The sequence below is a fragment of the Triticum urartu genome, chromosome 3A, assembly GCF_056163025.1.
Source record: "Triticum urartu cultivar PI428250 chromosome 3A, HENAU_Tu73, whole genome shotgun sequence".
Classification (NCBI taxonomy): Eukaryota; Viridiplantae; Streptophyta; class Magnoliopsida; order Poales; family Poaceae; genus Triticum; species Triticum urartu.
Window position 1 is genome coordinate 620,080,963 of NC_141875.1, and position 20,804 is coordinate 620,101,766.

Sequence of the window (20,804 nt, forward strand, 5' to 3'; positions counted from 1 at the left end):
GTCGTGGGTGCTAGTGCTCATGATCTTGAAATTTTTTTTTTTGAAGAGGTGATTTATTTCGTGCATTAGAGTGAGTTATACGAAATCTGGTTTCTAATTAAAAAAGTTGAGTTTTATATAACAGAGACATTGTTTTAGACGAGATCGATGAATTAATTAACTTCACCACCTCGCACATCGTATATATACTCGTATCAACCCAGCGCAGGCAGATATGTGCCTATATATAGAGGTTGATTGAATCCGGTAACAAGTTAAAATTAGGTAGGTCATTTGCGCTGCAACAAGACCTAATTCACTATCCAGTTCATCACACACACGCGTAAATGGTGGGCATGGCAACCAACCCCTTCCCTACTTCATGGCAAACACAGGAAGGTGCTTCAATTTGCACTAATCAAGAACTAGACTACGAGCATCCTCACTACCTCGGGATTGAGGAGGTAGCGCTCGACGGCGTCGAGCTGGAGCTCGGCCCCCGGGCTCCCAAGGCGACCAAGGTCGACTACCTCAGCTCGCCGTACAACGCCTCATGGCCGCCTGCGCAGGCCGACTTCGAGTCGTCGCGCGTCAGGAAGACGAAGCAGTTTCGCGACGTCCTTGAGACATGCAAGCAGAAGGTAGAGGCCATGGAGGCTTTGGAGCACTCGCCGCCGGTGTCCGGTGGTGGGTTCGAGGAACAAGCAGGCGAGGCTGTGGTCGCTGTGGGTGACGTCGGGGGTGGTGGCGGTGGCAGCGGGGCTGACGGTATGCGGCTCGTGCAGCTACTTGTTGCCTGCGCCGAGGCGGTGGCCTGTCGCGACCGCGCACAGGCTGCGGCGCTGCTGCGGGAGCTCCAGGTCGGCGCGCCAGTGCACGGCACGGCGTTCCAGCGCGTCGCGTCGTGCTTCGTGCAGGGCCTTGCGGACCGGCTGGCCTTGGCGCACCCACCGGCGCTGGGGCCGGCGAGCATGGCGTTCAGCGTCCCGCGGTCGTCGTGCCTTGACGGAGCTCGCGGCGAGGCGCTCGCCGTGGCGTACGAGCTGTGCCCGTACCTGCGCTTCGCGCACTTCGTGGCGAACGCGTCCATCCTGGAAGCCTTCGATGGAGAGAGCAACGTCCACGTGGTTGACCTCGGCATGACAATGGGCCTGAACCGCGGCCACCAGTGGCGCGCCCTGCTAGACGGCCTTGCCACGCGGGCCGGCGGCAAGCCGGCACGCGTGCGCGTCACCGGCGTCGGCGCCCGCGTGGACACCATGAGGGCCGTCGGGCGCGAGATCGAGGCGTACGCGGAGGAGCTCGGGATGTGCCTCGAGTTCAGGGCCGTCGACCGCACCCTGGAGAGCCTCCACGTCGACGACCTGTGCATCGATGCCCACGAGGCCGTCGCCATCAACAGCGTCCTGGAGCTGCACTGCGTGGTGAAGGAGAGCCGCGGCGCGCTCAACTCCGTGCTGCAGACCATCCGCAAGCTCTCGCCCAAGGCGTTCGTGCTCGTGGAGCAGGACGCCGGTCACAACGGGCCATTCTTCCTGGGGCGGTTCATGGAGGCGCTTCACTACTACGCGGCTCTGTTCGATGCGCTGGACGCGGCTCTCCCGCGCTACGACGCCAGGCGTGCGCGTGTGGAGCAGTTCCACTATGGCGCCGAGATACGCAACGTGGTCGGGTGCGAGGGCGCGGCGCGCGTGGAGCGGCACGAGCGCGCGGACCAGTGGCGGCGCCGCATGAGCCGCGCCGGCTTCCAGTCCCTGCCGATCAAGATGGCGGCCAAGGCGCGGGAGTGGCTGGAGGAGAAGGCCGGCGGCAGCGGGTACACGGTGGCCGAGGAGAAGGGGTGCCTCGTGCTTGGATGGAAGGGCAAGCCCGTCATCGCCGCCTCGTGCTGGAAATGCTAGAGACACTGATCACAGCCTCTCGCCGGCCGGACACTTTTGCGGACCACTTCAGAATGTTCACAATATCCATGAATGGACTGGATGTGAGATTGTGAGGTGATGAGGTGAGAGGCGGGGAAGAAAGTATACCTACATATGGGATAGAGTGGATAAATAAAGAGAAGCTCACAGGAGGATTATGCGTAGAGGATGTTCAAGGTATATTACGTGTGCTTGAACACTTGTATAAATTATTATTATAAGGCCCTCCACATAGTGATCGTACCGCTTGACAATTTTTGTATAGGTATTCTGGCTGATCGATATAATTCCTTTCAAAACTTTTTCATTGTCTCCTCTTGATTTTAATTTTAAGAAAGTGTAAATACTACTCCCTCACGTTCCAAAATAAATGTCTCAAGCTTAGTGCAAAGCACTAAGCTTAGCACTAAGCTTGAGACACTTATTTTTAGACGGAGGGAGTACTTTTTACACTGCAAATATGATGATTTTGTTATAGGTCTCGGTTATCTTTGAGTTTTTTTAAGATTTATTACAGTATCATGGTACTCCATGAGTGTGGTTTAGAATACCTACTAAATCCAGCCATTCATATTGAAGTGCACTATAAACTTTTTGTATTTCGTGTTTGTTTAACCCCTGTCCACTAAGTTTTTTTAAACAACCGCTCCTAACCGTTGAACATTAATCTAGAGGCATATTGCCCAATTCGCCATGTTCCATTAAGTGGTCCATGGAAGGTAAAACTAGCGTGATTATAAATTCTGATTGGATCACTAGTATTTTATGATCTTGTGTTTCTTCTTACCCTTAGTGCAAATTGGTCTCAACCGAACAAGAGATATCCATCGCTAGAAGAAGTGGAGTCTCAACAGCCGATAACTAGGTATGCACTTTGCAAGAGAGAACGATGATGCCACTATAAGCATGGTCGTTGTTCTTGCCAAAAAGAAGTTCAATTAATATAGATTGGAGGGAGTAACAAATAAAATCTCTTCCATATCCATATCACAGATTTGAGGATTACAAATCTTACAAAAAAATCTATTGACGATACTCAATTTGAAACAATTTTGTTTTGAGTTGTAAACTCTGTTGTTGAAATACACAGGGCAAAACACGGAGTCACGGACGCTCACATACATGCCCATACATTCATAAGTTATAAACTTCTCGAGAAAATATCTATACCTCTTGATCTCTAATGTCTTTCTTATCATGTAATTAAACACCTACATAAGCATATTAAGTTGATTACCAGCCACTTTGGACATACTGAAAATGACGTTCTTCCATTTGCGAGCGGTAATATGTTTGTTCAATATTATAAGATAAGATGATATATTGTTATTTAATTTATATGATAAGATGGAACTATTTCCTATAAGAAGAGACACAATTGTTAGTAATTTAAGTTTATAACATAAGATGCTAGTATGAGATAAGATGCTGCTGATTTGCTATCTTTACATTCAACTAATCAGTTAATATGCTATCGGTTTGTTGTTGTTAAGTTGAACTGATGCCATTGTTAGATAAGATGCAGCCATTAGTAATTTAATTTTATAACGTAAGATGTTGTAAGATAAGAGTTGATGTTTTGCTATTGTTACATCCAACTACTTTTTACCAGGACATCCAACTTACTAAAATAAAATGCTAGCGGATTGTTAAATTTCGTCATTGTTGAAACTTTAATTCATTTAATTAATATAAGATTCTATATTTGTGTTGTGTGCATGAGTTTAGTAGACATGCCTTAGTACTATACTAAATATCTAGTTTAGCCATATGAGGGTATTCCACAATTCCCTCTATCCATGTTAAAATGTTATAAACAAAATCCTACTCCGTCCATTTTAGTCATCCCTTCCTCACCCTAACCTCATATGGTCGATTTACTAAATATTTTTGTTGCCTCCCTTATTCCTCTCCCATTTATATAGATTGTCACTTTCCTTCTCCCCTCGCATGTCGACATATTATCTCTTCCCTTGCTTAGTTGATTCTTTTCTAAATAGGGTGCTTATACTGTACAAGCATAGTTGTTTACCAACATATGTCATGTCTATGTTATGTGTTTCCCACTTCTATACTCCACTGCTAGCATCCTTGCTTTTAAATATCTTTATTAATTTGTACCATATGTACGCCAATATGTATGGCATTTTATTACAGTCGAACCAATTTGGTTCTACAGTTGAAACCCTACCCGACGGAGGAAGCGAAGCTCCATTTTTTAGCTCGTGTTTCCGCAGGTTCACCTCCTTTCCGGTGGCCACTTCAGCGCTAGGAGACGAGGGGAACCATAGAACAAAGATGGAGTGTAGTCTAAGTTTTTTATGCTACTTTTATGTGTCCAAGCCGACGGCGGTTCGATGGTGGAGGCAACTTCGTAAGGAATAGAAGTACCAATCATCATAGTTGACATGCCACGCGTTGGGAAGTTTATGGTGTTATCGTCCCACGGATCTAGATCTGGTGAGTTATCATTTGATGCTTCGGCCTGTCAAGATCGTGGTAATGTCAAGTCTTGAGTTTGAATTTGGTCTACTCAGCGGTTCTCCTATTTCACTATTTTGTGTTTTTGATCTTCTTCCCCGATAATACGGCATGAAGCAACGAGTAAACAACCTACTTCGAAAGGAGCGTCTCCCCCATCCACAATGTGTTCAACGATCTTATGTTCTCACCCATTGGGATGGGCGGCTTATGCGGCTTTTGAAATCCTACGAAGTTAGTCGAACTTGTGCAGTTTTATGTTCTCTAGCCTTTTCACTGGAGGCTTGATGAGAAGTGAAAATTAAATCCATAGAGGTAGAGACAACGAATTCAAAGAAGTTCAATGTAACTTTTGGTTGTATTAGAGATCTTTTTTGCCCGACTGTGCACTACAACAAAATAGGCATGTAGAGGCGCTCAATGTAGGTGCTAGAGGCGCAATAAATCATCTCTAGCGGATTTTAGAGTCGCTCATTAAAGCGTCCTTAGAGCGTCTCCCCACGCACCGTCTCAAATACCATTGAGACACATAGGGAGCGTGTCTACAGGAAAATGAGACGTTTTAAGACCGTCCTTACAAAGCGTGACTACATGGATGAGACGTTTTAAGAGCGTCCTCCTGCCCTTAGAGACGCATTGCTAAATTCATGCTAGATGCAACTGCATATATTCTCTTTCGTTGTATAATTTCTTAATTAAGTTGCACTTAATAAAATTACTTTCTTATATTAAACAGTTTGACTCCCATTTACATATCAGAAAATATTCAAAAAATGTATGGTATCGCGCAAAATAATAGCATTGTATTAATTAGAGCAGTAGTATTTTACAAACTCAATTGTACACATCATCAATAAAAAATTACATATTTCACAAACTAGCTGAAATATATCTACTCCCCCCGTTTCTGAAGATAAGTCTTTTTTACAGATTTTAATTGGGACTACATACTAATGTATATAGATGTACTTTAGAGCATAGATTCACTGATTTTGCTCCGTGTATAGTTCACATCGAAATCTCTAAAAAGACTTATATTTAGGAACAGAGGGAGTATATGATTTCTAGTTTGTACATGCTGATAGTGGAATAATAGCTCCTTGCTTTCTCTACTTCTGTAGTTTATCCTTGTGGTGGCTACCTTTAGAATTCGCACGTACAAGTTTTCTGCAAAGAAAGCAAAATGAGATTTGAAAAAAAAAATCATTGGAACTTCTACCAGCGAGTTCTCCTTTGCTGAACATACAACCATAAGAATAGAGAATGGTATTTATGTACCACACCAAGTAAACATGCCCTCCAGATGTTTAGTCTAGTCTGGCTGATGTCATGTTACCATACGAAGTATAGATACGTATACTGTAAAAGGAAGAAACATCATGTTGTTGTTGATGGATATACCTTACAAAAAATATGTAAAGAAATAACATCAGGTTAACATACGGGGACTGAACTTTCATGGTTGCGACACTAATAATGTCCAAGCCTTAATACTATCTCCACATAAGACTATAAGACGACATTTACCATAAAAAACTGAATTCTCATGCTAGTTCACATTAATACTCTTCAGTCGAACACAAAAGCGAGCATGATGCCATTTTGCTGCTTCAGACATAGTGCAACGCATCTAATCCAGATGTTTCACATAATCACATATGATTAGATTTTACCAAAAATGATAATATATCCATCCACGGTGCTCTTTATCAGACAACATCAGAAAAGTTTCTGCAGATGAGAAACCACATGTATGAGTTGATCTCTCCCTCTTATAGTACAAGGCATGTTTATTCAAAAAAATATTAGAACGTGGGTACAAAGTTCTTATAATCAGTTATGGGGGAAAATGAAGGTGATTTGATAGTTGATACACGAGCATTATTAATTGCATGAAAAAGAAAAATTCGTTAATAACACTGATCATCTTATTCTATTAGGATATTCTCACAGGCTTTTTATCAAGCACCAACATTCGTGTGTACCAATAATTTGGGAGCAAACAAGTGTAAGATCGACTTTAAGTTGAACTAGTAGTTTAGTCAGTAAAAATATGAGAGTTCAGAAAAAAAGACAAAGTATTGTTGTCCCATATTGTAATAGAGATAACCTAAAGTAAATGTGATGTCAAGATTCTCCTCCACAATTAAGTACGCATCAAGGCAGGGGCTCTAATTTTTTACTTGGAATGAATTCATAGAACAACAACTAAAACTAAAAAAAGTAGATCAACTCACCTATAGATGAATTGGCTGCCTTGTGCGCTCGCGCAAGTCACTTATGTTCTCCAAATCACTCGCTAGCTTCCCGCTGGTCGATAGTGGCGGGCACGAGGTCAGTCTACCTGATGGCAACAAGCTTCACATGGCAGAGGACGCATGGATGAATTTTGGTTGCAAGACGAAGGGTTCTCTGAGACAGAGAGGGTGGCAGTTCACCGGGGCGGATATTTTTTCCCTGAGGATCAGTGGCGGAGGACGAATTTTTTCTAAGGTGGGGCGAACTCTAAAGCACAAAAATAAAAATCAAAAGACAATGGTAGTGCACACAAATACTTTTAGCTGAAAATGCCACTAAAATAAAAAAAATTACACACCTCCCCTTTGCCTTTGCTAGGCCTTCCCCTTCATATCCATGTTTTCCCTTCACCCACAAAGTTGGCAACGCCGCTGCACCACCCACACTCACTGTTTTTAATCAGCAATTGTCAATTTGTCATCAATATTAAGAAAAATTTCTATCACAGAGCATAAAGCACATACAAAAATGAATGTAAAGCACTGAGTAATTACTATCACATATCACACATTCTCACTGTTTTTAATTAGAAAAATTCGTCAATATGTTATGAATCTCCAGCCACTAGTGCACACACGACTAGAAAAAGAGAAAACAGAACATGGATGGAAAAAGAACAGAGTCGATGAGGGGGCTGCAGGCGGGGTGTGGACGCTGACCGCCGCCCTCGCCGCTCCAGCCGGCCGCCGCCCTCGCTGCTCTCGCTGTCCACCGGCCCGCACACAGACCGCAGCCGTCCGCCGGCTCCGCGCGCCGCTCTGTGCTGCTAGGTAAGCTCCGGCTGGCTTCCTGCTATGTTGGACGGCTGGAACATTGGAGAGGACAGAATCGCTGCTCAATGACTCAGGATCCAACAAGACAACGATTTTTTCAGGAACTATCGACGAATCAGAGCGAGTACCCATACATATACCTATACGTAATTTTCTTCCCCGGCAAATCAAGGTAGGGCGGGCGCCCGTCCTCGCCCTACCGAGAGCTCCCCCTGTGCCGGGGATCACATAAACTAATTAAGATGTCTGTGATAACATTGTTGTAGTGCAGAAAGATGAATCTCAATCAAAGTCTGATCGACACCGACAGTGTACATACAAACAAACGAGCGCCTAGCTGATCAGTACCATGTCTCGTTAATGGTGGTGGTCGACCAGGAGTGCAAAACTTGGGGGCGGGGGTGAGTCAGTACTCAGTAGGAGGAGTTGGGGATGTGCAGTTCTGTGCCGACCCCGCCATCCGTCATCTTCCCTTCCAGCCGCAGCGCACCGTGTGCCGGAGCTGTCGGTAGAGGCGGCCGGAGTGGGGCTGGGCGCCGCCTGGAAGCTGGCGTCCCAGAGACCCCGAGGCTACTGCTGGAGGCTGGCGAGCGAGAGGGGAGGCAGGGAGGGCGGTGGGTGGGTGGACTTGCGACAGCGAGTCTGTGGTGGGGAGGACCAGGATCTTGGAAGAGGCGGCGGCCTGGCATGGCGGCGCTAGGTTTAGAGGTCACAGAGATCGCTCTCTTTTTTCACGGTAGTTATTTTCTTAGCCCATATCGCACGATGGGGGATAAAGGTTGATGGTGGTTGAACAAGATATTTTGACGCGTTTAGATTTTTTTTATGGGAATCAAAGGACGATGTCTTTTGCGCCTCACAAGATGTCTCTATACGCCAAGTGATTTTCAATAATGAGACGTAGATAAAAGCGTCAAATCAAAAACGTCTTTATATGTCTATTTTGTTGTAGTGGTGGTTCAGTTTCTTTGACCTGATGTAATTTGGTTATTTAATGAATAAAGTTGGAATTTTTCTAAAATTATATGGTCTCCTTATTGTATATTTCGATGAGGCTGTTGTGCTCACTCAGGCGTCAAATCTTCCTGTATAGGGCAAGGCAGAGAAGCATGCATCTAGGCGGCTAGTATCTTGGGAGATTAAGATGCGCCAACATGGTTCTCCTTTTCCATTTTTGCACTGCATCCTTCCGAAAGGCAAAGGCAACGAGATAATAAATAAAGTGACGAGTTTTCTATTTCCTTACCAAATTGTAATCTATGTTTCATGGCTTGGATATAATATTGGTTATGAACTTCATAATATATATTGAAGGCAATCTAGGACTTCATTATATATATTTAGGACGGCCATTTGGGACACCTAGGTGCCCAGGCTCCTTGCCTTTCCACCGTTCGATTGCATTAAAGGTCAATCCATCACAGACTACTGATTTGGAAATAATTACGTAGTTTGGAAAGAGTTATAAAGATAACCATAAATGGATACCATTAAATATGGTCCAACACGCCATGCATGTTAACACTTTTTTAGCATGCAAAAAAATAGCCATGCATGGCATCCTTCCTTGTTGAGAGACGTTAGTAATACAAATTGGAGAAAGAAAATGTCCTTAGGTATACATAGATTTTTTTTTCATATTTGTATGATCTGACGTATGTTGCATGGTTGGCTGGACACATACAACATTTTTATTATTCCAAATTAAGATAGCATTTTCTTTCCTACGATTTTATCACTTCCGATATTAGATACCTATGGATGCCATATTTCATGTACCGAGGTATATACGCAATCAGATTTTTACTTTCTACATGTTGACGGGGTGCCTAAAATATTTTCCTACCCTTTTTCACGTAGGTATATACACGCGCATACACATTGGGTATACTGTTTTATTTTTAAGTTTGCTGGGTATATACAAGGAGATTTGTGAGTATATCGTACATTGTGTCTCATTAGCGGGTATTTGATACCTCGGCATGTGTCAATGATTTGAAGTACGTACACCATTTAAGTATATACATACCAGATTTACATACATACTCATGATATTTTTTAGGTATCTACATACTCATGATATATCTAGATATATTCATTACGTCTTGTTAGTAGGTATTTGAGATACCCGAGGTATATCCATAATCTTTTTGTATAATACAGCAGGTATGTGTATATTCATAGTACATATAATATGACGGGAATATATATATTTTTCATTACACAATACTTATGGTACGTATATATTTTTGTTAGATATAATAGTCCGAGTATGTGTATATTTATATGAGGTATAATACGTCAACATAATATTTGGAAAGGGATTATTGCTAGGAAATCAACATAATATTTTTTTGGAAAGCAATTATTGACAGCAGTGCATGCAAATAAAAAATGGAAAGCTAATGTTTCATTGATTGCACGCCATGCACTAATAAAAATGACTTGCCATAAACGGCCTAGGTGCCCCAAACATTTTACCTATATATATATATATATATATATATATATATATATATATATATATATATATGTCGGATGTAATCTCACTCATGTATGGATTTGATCACGGCGATGTGTGGATGCAAATATCGAGGTTAAACATAGAACTGTGAATTGTCAGTGTTTGTTTCCAGCATAACTAACATGCGACAGCGTACGCATAGAGAATCCATAGGGATGCACGTGAGACAAGTATTTACCCAGGTTCAGGCCCTAAAGACGATGTAATACCCTACCTCATGACTTTGTTGATATTATTGATGGTTGCCTCGCATGAGAGGTATGGTTTATGTGCGAGCACATATGGTGTATTAGACCACGTATTGAGCATACGGATTGAGAGGCCCCTACCTCCCCTTATATAGGTGGACGAGGGCTAGAGTTATTACTTTGTTTTAGTATGAGAGCTAGAGTTACATGGGTCGGAGTCGGTTTACAATTGAACTCTAAGTATGCGCCCCACGAGTATGTGGTTGAATTTGAGTCATGAGCCTCAGCCATCTCATGGTGGGTGGACCAAGTCCTCCCTCCATTGCTATACCTTGCTTGAGGGCATGTCATCGTTACAGGTCCTACTCAACACTAGTGCTATATCTTGCTTACTTTGCGATGTAGCACCGTCTCGCCTCTAGCATTCGGCTCAGCACACGGCCTAGTAGGTCGGGCCAATAAAGCGGTTTCGGAAAGGTTCAACACACAGTATGGATCGGTTTTAGAAACCTTCACACGACTTTTTTTCCCCTTTTCATCTATGTTTTCTTTATCTGTTTATTGATTTTTTTCCTCTTTATCTTTTCCGTATGTTTTCACTATTGGTTTGTTGGTTTTCTTTCAGAGTTTTTCAATTCTTATTTTTTCTTATTGCTTTTCTTTTTCTAGCTTTTTTATTTTTTTCAAATACTTTGTCAACTTTTTTTAAATACATGTTGTACATTTTTTTATGCAGGTTAAATATTTTTAAGATACACGTCGAACATTTTTCAAATAAGTGTCGAACATTTTCCCAAATACATGTTGAGTATGTGCAAATGCACATTTAATATATTTTCTAATACATGGTGACCTTCTTAGACACACGTATGATTTTCTTCAGAAAATTCATGAGCATCTTCCAAAAAACAATCAAATTTTTATGTGTGCTGCAACAAGTTTTTAAATGGCATCAACATTTCTATGTCATGAAAATTCTTCCAAAACCGTGGGAACAAATTTCTACAATACATGAACATTTTTAAAAAATGTCATGTAACATATTTTTAATGTACAAACAGTTTAGAAATGTCATACGTAATTTTTTTAAATATTAAATGAACAATATGAAATGTAATGATCATATTGTTTAAATGCGTGAACATTTTTTAAATGTCACGAACATTTTTTGAATGGTATGGAACTTTTTTTTAAAAGAAAGAAAATGAGCAAACAATTTTTACACTACATGAACACTTTTATGCACGGTGAACCTTTTTCAAATTTAGAGGTAAGTACTTTGAAATATAAGTATTTCAAAATATAAAAAAGGGGGAAAATGGACAGAACAAACTATAACTTGACAAGGCAGCGATCAAACAAACGAACTAAGAGAATCGTAGTAAGTAACATTATTGGACCAGCCCATTCCCGCGACGCTTGAGGCAAGGCGTACGTCTATCAACATGCCCTCCTACTCAATGCACATGGGCACATCATGAAGCACGTTGGCATATTTGTACAGTCTTTTATGTTGGTAATTCGCGTACCGTAGCAAATGATCCGTCATAAATCATATTTTCATGGTTTCTATAACAAGGCATGAGACTGGAAAACTACATGACTTAACTAGAATCAATGGAGTGTTTAACACACCGCACACTATAGGAAAATATAGAAATTATAGCAAGAGTTCCTCTACAGATTTATGGTGAATCAAACAACCTATGATGTAAAAAATTCTAATATTTGAATCCTCTAAAAATCAATTGCTTTGAACAAAGAAACCCTACATTTTTTGAGGATCGTGTGTGCTTGGCACTGACCCCGAGAAAGCACCATTAAAAATATCACGAATTAGTCAAAATATTATAAGGCATGATGAACCATACTATGGGCATATCATATATAAACACGATTTAAGTATATAGGATGCAGTGAATTTCCAATTGGATAACAATTTAACAACAGTCAATTAATAATATTTGGTGGAATGCACAATAAGCAGCTAAGCACAATAATCTTGTACTATTAAATACTCCAGTTGAGTATAATAATTAGTTTACCACTGAATCTCCAATAAGTTTGTGAAACAACCAGGAACATGCATATGGGACAATTATTTCATAAAAAACGAGCCCTAAATAAGAGCTTACTAACAAAAAGATGCTAACCTGTGAAATTTATCATCGGTTTCACATGATTTGCCTTTATCCGTGAGACTAGCTAACGAGTTCTTGGAGTGAGCCCTGTTGAGGGAGACGCACCACGCGAGGAAGATGGTGAGCACCACTATGTCTATCCACAAGACGCAGGCGACGGATGGGAGATCTTTGGAAAACATACCCAAGAAAGCTGTTGGGACGACAAGGAGCAGGGTCCATGGGCTGTAGACGAGACAGTAGATGGCTGCTCTCGGGATCCCGTCAAAGTTGCTCAATTGCCGCCAGCGGACGTGCATGGCGACGACACCATGTTGGCCGCGCCCATGTAGCCAACAAAGAAGGCGTAGCTGTGACGCCCTCGATTCAATCATACACTAATCATACACGCAAATGTGTACGATCAAGATCAAGGACTCACGAGAAGATATCACAACACAACTCTAGAAACAAATTAAAATAAAACAAGATTTATATTACAAGCCAGGGGCCTCAAGGGCTTGAATACATAAGCTCGAAAACACAAGAGTCAGCGGAAGCAACAATATCTGAGTACAGACATGAGTTAGGCAAATTTTCCTTAAGAAGGCTAGCACAAAAGCAACATCGATCGAAAAGGCAAGGCCTCCTGCCTGGGAGCCTCCTAACTATTCCTGGTCGTCGGCGGTCTCCACGTAGTAGTAGGCATCGACAGTGGCATCTGGCTCCTGGGCTCCGACATCTGGTTGCATCAACCGGAAAGAAGAAGAAAGGGGGAAAAGGGGGAGCAAAGCAACCGTGAGTACTCATCCAAAGTACTCACAAGCAAGGATCTACACTACATCTGCAACATTATCAAAGAAAGGCTGTATATGTGGACTGGGCTGCAGAAATGCCAGAATAGAGAGAAGGTCTAGTCCTATCGAAGACTAGCATCTTCAGCATCTTCAAGCATCTTACATCGCATAAAGTAAAGTAGTAGTAGTGTTATCAACCTCGGCCAGAGATCCTTTCTCGACTCCCTGCGAGAAAGCAATCCCAGAGCCATACTATCCATTTCTCATCACAAGTATCCAGTTCTAGTTGTATCGATCAAGATACAACTCCAAGTGTCCGTTAGCGTAGGACAGGCTATCGATAGATGTTTTCTTCCCTGTAGGGGTGCACCAACTTACCCACCACGCTCGATTAACTCTGGCCGAACACACTTTCCTGGGTCATGCCCGGCCTCGGCCAAACAATTACGCCGCAACCCGACCTAGGGTTAATATAGAGGCCAGCACGCCGGACTAAACCTATGCCCCCAGGGGTCATGGGCCATCTCCCTGGGAACTCCTGCACGTTGTGAGGGCGGCCGGTGAGCAGACCTAGCCACCTCCTTAAAAAAGGCAGGTGCTTACCAGTCCAACCCGGCGCGCGGCTCAGTCGCTGACGTCTATTAAGCTTCGGCTGATGCATACGACGTAGAACGCCCATACTATGCCCACGTGATGGTTAGTGCTATCAAGCCAGAGGCCCCTCGGATCAAATGTCCAAATCGTAGTGGATTAGGAGGAAATCACCCTCGATGACCACGACCGAATGACTACACTACAAGGTTAACATCAGAAGTGCTGAAGAGGTCTTACCCTCGGTACTCGATAGTAACCAAGTAGTGTCGAGTAACTAAGGGGAAAGTGATGTGCGGTCCCAGGGCCTGGTCTTCGATCCCGTTGATCGGGTCTTCAATGATGAAGCAGGGGCAACAAGGACAAGGTGGGGGTTACTGATGGATCACTAACCAACCTATACTAAGCAGTTTAGGATAAGCAGGTAGGTAACAATGAGCAGGTTACAAAAGCAGGCTATGCATCAGAATAGGAGCAAACAGTAACAGTAGCAAAATCTAATGCAAGTATGAAAGAATGGAATGGGCGATATCTGGATGATCAAAGGGGGGGGCTTGCCTGGTTGCTCTGGAAAGGAGGGGTCGTCGTCGACGTAGTCGATCACTGGGGCATCATCGGCCTCAGGGTCTATCGGAGAGAAGAGGGGGAAGAAACAGTAAATATAAGCAAACAGATGCAACGCTAAGCATGACATGACGATAAGCAGAACTAGGATCGACCTAACGTAGTACTACACGTTGCAGACGGAGGGGATAAACATCTGAGGATGAATTCCCGATGTTAGGTGGATTCCAAACAAAGGAAAAGAGGGGGAAAGTTCCAAGTTCAGCATGCTAGGGGCATGTGACAGATGAACGGAACACGTATCCAGATTCGTTGGATTTTTCTGAGCAACTTTCATGTAGAAAACATTTTCATCGGAGTTACGGTTTAATTACTATGATTTTTGCAAGTTTAAAACATATTCTGGAATTATTTATATTAACAAAAAAGAAATTATGACGTCAGCAGAGGTTAGCATGACATCAGCAGGTCAACAGACCCGCTGACTGGTCAAACTGACCAGTGGGTCCTACATGTCATAGACAGAGGGCTAACAGTGGGTTATTTTAACTAAACGTGGTTAATTAGCAGCTGGGTCCCACATGTCAGTGACTAATTAACGATTAGATTAGATTTTAACTAAAACCGAGTTAATTAACTTAACTAAACGGGACGGGCCCACTGGTCAGTGGCTTCAGGGCCAAGTCAGCACAGTTGACCAGGGTCAACGGGTCAGCTGGGGCCCCTAGGACCCACCGGGCAGTGGCCCTGGGGGTGGCCCCCGGTCGGCCACGTCGGTGCGGCGTTCAGCCGTCGGCGACACAGAGAGGCGACGGAGCCGCTCGGGCCTCATCGGAATAGCGTTTTACGGCGCCGTTCAACACGTGGCTGGGTCCGTTCGAATGGCCACTCGACGTCGCGTCGATTGGTGGTGGTGGCACGGGCGGACTTGGCCGGAAACGGCGCCGGCGACGAGGTTTGCGGTGGAGCAGCTACAGGTGACGATGAAACGGAGCTACGACGTGCTACGGCTCGGGAGAAAGGGCTAGGCAGGTGCTACGCAGCGCGGTGAAGCTAACGGGCATAAGCCCGTGACCAACTGGTCATCGGAGACTCGCCGGCGACGAGCTCCGTGGCGCCGCGTTCGGGCGTGCGTGGGGAAAGCAGCTAGGGGGCGCGCCAGAGTCAACAAGAAGAGGGAGAAGGATGAGGGGCTCACCGAGGATGCACAAGGTGGCCCGATGTCAGCTTAGTAGCAGCAGCAGTCGCCGGAGATGACGAAGTTCGCCGGCGACAGCGGCGGAAGGGGACGGCTGGCACCGCTCGCTGTGGAGCTCTCCAGCTCCAACAAGGGGCACCAGACAACGCGGCTCTTCGCGGCGGAGCGCTACGGCATGGTGGCTCGGCTCGGAGACAATGGGGACCGCGAGGACGACGGCACGCGGCAGCAGGTGCGTTCGGGCGGTGGATCTGAGAAGGAGGCGAGCAGGCGGATCTGGTGGGGAGAGGGAGAGACAGAGAGGACGAGGGGGGAGTGGGAGAAGGGTCCGAGGCGCCGGGGGGGTGTGGAGGCCTTATCCTCCTCGATGTCGGTGAGCAGGTGCGGTGGGGCGCGCTCCGGGTCGGTGGAACAGGAGGGAGGCGCGGTGCGGGGAGCTGGGCCGGCTGGGCTGGTTGAGGTCCAGGGGGCAGGGGGCTGTGGGCCGTCCGGCTGGCCGAGGTGGGCCGAGGCCCAAGGGGAGGCCAGGGCTCTCCCACCCCTTCCCCTTTTCTTTTCCTTTTTCTTTTTTAAGCTTTTGCATTTTCTTTTTAGCCATTAATGACTTTGCAAAATTATGCCACTGGCCAAAACAATTTCAAAGAATTAAAGTGCACTGCCACAAAAATGGTGGGAGGCTTTTGGAATAGTTGCCAATTTATAAATTAAAAAGGCATTTAATTTATTGCTTAGGTCACTGTTTTAAGTAGCTTAGGCCACTTAAACCCTTTACGAAAAATGTTGGTTCACCACCAATATTAGTTCTGGATTATTTGGCACATGATGAACATTTTAGTTTTCATGTTTGAGCAATTTTGAATTTCACTCATAATTTGAAATTGAATTCAACTGGAATTGAAATGGAATATTGCTCAAAGTGACCAAGCACTGTTATAGAAAAATGATTAGCTTGATCTCAGGGATTACTGTAGCATCATCACACCGGGGTGTTACAACTCTCCTCCTCTAAAAGAAATTCTCGTCCCGAGAATTAAGAGGTAGAAGGGAACATGTCGGGGTATTCAACCCGGAGGCTATCTTCGCATTCCCAAGTGGCTTCCTCTTTTGTATGATTCGACCATTGCACCTTGAGGAACTTGGTAACCTTCTGGCGCGTTCGACGTTCAGCTTCTTCAAGAATGCGGATCGGATGCTCCTTGTATGTGAGATCATCTTGAACTTCAATCAATTCCGGATCCACTTCAGGTTCCGGATCCTTGAAGCATCGATGAAGTTGCGACACATGGAAGACGTCATGAACATGAGAGAACTGAGGTGGCAACTCCAATTGATAAGCCACCAGTCCACGATGGGCCAGAATGCGGCAAGGACCAATGTAGCGTGGAGCTAGCTTGCCCTTGACTCCGAACCGATGGGTGCCTCTCAAAGGAGTGACACGCAGATAAGCTTGTTCACCAGGTTGATAAGTTGAACCCCAGTGTTTCCGGTCATAGTTGCTCTTCTGACGGGACGGGGCCGCCTTGAGATTATCCCGGACAATGCGAACCTGCTCTTCAGCTTGTTCAATAATGTCTGGACCAATGAGCGTCCGTTCCCCAGTTTCTGACCAATTCAGAGGGGTTCGACACTTACGTCCATAAAGCACTTCGAAGGGTGCCATTTTCAAGCTGGCTTGATAACTTTTGTTATAAGAGAACTCCGCATAAGGGAGAGATTCTTCCCACTTCTTGCCGAAAGAAATAACACAAGCCCGAAGCATGTCTTCAAGAATTTGATTGACTCGCTCGACTTGGCCTTGGGATTGGGGATGATAAGCAGTGCTCCAGGTAATATGAGTTCCCATTGCCTCTTGGAAACTATCCCAGAACTTTGAAGTGAAAATACTGCCCCGGTCCGAACTGATCTCCTTCGGAATGCCGTGGAGTGAGACAATTCTCGAGATATACAAGTTTGCTAATTGACTAGCAGTGATAGTCTCCTTGACTGGCAGAAAGTGAGCAACCTTCGAGAATTGATCGATGACGACAAAGATAGAATCGTTACCTTTCTGAGACTTGGGAAGGCCAGTGACGAAGTCCATCTGAATCTTATCCCACTTCCATTCAGGAATCGGAAGCGGTTGCAGAAGTCCAGCTGGTTTCTGATGTTCTGCTTTGACGCGACGACAAACATCACATTCTTCAATATATCGAGCAGTGTCTTGCTTCATATTAGACCACCAGTACTTCTGACAGATGTCTAGATACATCTTGGTACTTCCTGGATGAATAGAGAGAGGGGTGTCATGCACTTCTTTCATCACCTTCTCTGTCATAAGTTCGAACCGGGGTACTACAATGCAATCTCTGAAGTACAAGGTTCCATCTTCACCAAGTGAGAAATCTCTGGATTTCTCTAATGCAAGATCCTTTTTCATCAGATCAACATGAGCATCTTTGTCTTGAGCAGACTTGATTGCTTTCAGAAGAGTTGGTTCCAAGACAAGGTTATTCATAGAACCCTGTGGAACTAGTTGAAGGTTCAGCTTGCATAGCTCTTCATAAAGGCGGTGTTGAGCTTTGAAAACCATGTGATTGTTGCAATAAGACTTACGGCTCAGGGCATCGGCCATTACATTAGCCTTACCAGGGGTATAGGATATACCGCAGTTGTAGTCAGCAATAGCTTCCATCCATCGTTGCTGACGGAGGTTCAGATCTGGCTGAGTAAACAGGTACTTCAGACTCTGATGATCAGTGAAGATCTCACAACGATTACCGAGAAGGTACTGTCGCCATAACTTCAGTGCAAAGATAACCGCAGCAAGCTCGAGGTCATGAACTGGGTAGTTCTCTTCATGAGGACGCACTTGACGGGAGGCATAAGCAATCACTCTGCGCTCTTGCATTAGGACACAGCCTAATCCTTGTCGTGAAGCGTCGCAATAGATGACAAAGTCCTTGCGAGAATCAGGGGGAGCAAGCACTGGGGCAGAAGTCAGCTTGTCCTTGAGTGCCTGGAAACTTTCTTGACATTTGTCTGTCCAATCGAACTTAACGCCCTTGTGAAGTAGATTAGTCACGGGCTTGGCGATCTTGGAGAAGTTCTCGACAAAGTGACGACAATAGTTGGCTAGTCCGAGAAAGCTCCTGACTTGCTTGACAGTCTTCGGAAGGGTCCAATCAAGAATAGCCTGAACGCGCTCTGGGTTGACGGCAATACCATCCTTGGAGATGACATGACCAAGGTAGGTGACTTCGGGAAGCCAGAATTCACACTTGGAATACTTGGCATAAAGTTGATGTTCTCGAAGCTTCTCCAGAACAAGACAAAGATGTTCAGCATGTTCTTCTTTATTCTTTGAATATACAATAATATCATCCAGATAGACTACGGCAAACTTGTCGAGGTAATCCATGAATATGTAGTTCATCAGACGAGAGAATGTAGCTGGAGCATTGGTTAAACCGAATGACATGATGGTGTACTCGTAAGAACCATAACGAGTGACGAATGCGGTCTTTGGAATATCCTCTTCACGAACACGGATCTGGTGGTAACCCAACCTCAAGTCGAGTTTAGAGAATATCGATGAACCAGCCAGTTGATCATACAGATCATTGATCCGAGGAAGGGGATATTTGTTCTGAATTGTAGCTTGGTTGATAGGACGGTAGTCTTGGACCAGATGGTTCATTCCGTCCTTCTTCTTGACGAAGAGAGAAGGTGCTCCCCAAGCAGAGGAACTTGGACGAATGAAACCCTTGCGAAGAGATTTGTCGATTTCCTCCTTCTGTTCAAGGAGCTCATGAGGTGGCATCTTGTAGGGTCGCTTGGCGATAGGAACGGTGCCTGGTTTCAAGTCGATGATGAACTCGACAGCCCGGGCAGGGGGTATTCCTGGAAGTTCTTCTAGAAAGACGTCTTGGAAGTCGTGAATGACTGGAATCTTTTCAATTCCCTCAAGAGGTACTGCGTTCAACGCATTCAAGACATAAAGTCGTGCTTCAGCGTTTTGAACCAGACGAGCATTGTAGCTTACTATCTCATCTGAAGGGTGCAGAAGGTGGACGGTTTTAGTGGCACAAACGATAGAAGCCGTATATGCTTTCAACCAATCCATTCCCAGAATGAGGTCAATATTGGAAGACTTCAGAATAATGGGAGAGGCATGGAACTCTAATCCTTCAATCTCAATGACGATGTTGTGGCTAACCATGGTGGTTCGGCATTGGCCCGCAGGGTTTTTTACCACTAGTGGAATGTGCATCTCTTCGTATTTAATGCCAAGCATGAATGCAAAATCTTCATATATGAAAGAATGTGATGCTTCTGTATCAAATAAAATAGCAGCTGGTACTGAATTAACAAGAAGAGTACCCATCACAGTGGCAGGCTGGTCTTGAGCTTCATTCAGATCAATATGATTAGCCTGACCATGACCATAAGGTCTGGCATTGTTGTTGCGGGGCTGATTGTTACCACGAGCATTAGAAGGCAGAGCCAGCTGGCTCTTGTTCTGATTGCACTCTTTGACAAGGTGACCTGGACGGCCACATCGGAAGCACAAACCATCATTGGGATTGGGAGTAGGAGCTTGGGGTGGTGCAACTCGAAGAGGCTGCCTCTGCGGTGGAGAAGGCAGATGAGGTGCAGCATAGGCCTGTCTTGGTGTAGGTGCAGTTGGATGATACATGCTGTGGGGAATCCATATCTGACGCTTCTGCGCTTACGGGCCCGAAGATGAGCCAGCGTCACGGCTGCGCCTGAGGGATCCCTGGTGTTCCTGTAGACCAGTCTCAACCTGAATAGCCTTGTTCACCAAGGTGGCGAAGTCGGCAAAGTCATGAATGAGCAGTGCTAGCTTGATATCAGGGTGAAGTCCATCATGAAACTTCTCTTGCTTATGAGCATCAGTTGCAATGTCTTCTTCAGCATAACGTGACAAGTCCAGAAATTCCCGTTGATAAGCATCTACAAACTTGTTGCCTTGGGTGAGGTTGCGGAAATCCCGCTTCATCCTATCCATGATTCCCTGAGGAATGAAGCGGGCACGAAAGGCAGCTTGGAAATCCGGCCAAGTGATGACCGTTCCAGCAGGTAGGGTACGCCTAACTGTCCCACCATTGAGCAGCGGGACCCTTTAGAAATAATGATGCAAAGGTGACATAGTTAGCAGGGGCCACACTAGCAGACTCCATTTCATATGTGATGTCGCGGAGCCAGTCATCAACATCAAGGGGTTGAGTTGAGCTGAGGTAGATAGTTGGGTTGAGGCGCAAGAAGTCCTGCAGATTTACTGGGGTTGGCTGTTAATTCATGTTGGGGCGAGGAAACTGAGCCATCCTTCCTTCCATGAATTGACGATTCAGCTCAAACTGTTGCATCAT

General features: G+C 44.8%; 2 pseudogenes; one reads left to right on the forward strand and one right to left on the reverse strand.

Annotated features, from left to right (window-relative positions):
- The first annotated feature begins 326 nt into the window (after positions 1-326).
- Positions 327-1,880, forward strand: LOC125547050 (GRAS family protein RAD1 pseudogene; annotated as a pseudogene).
- A 14,585-nt stretch (positions 1,881-16,465) lies between these two features.
- LOC147980837 (uncharacterized) lies at positions 16,466-20,443 on the reverse strand (annotated as a pseudogene).
- Positions 20,444-20,804: the final 361 nt, after the last annotated feature.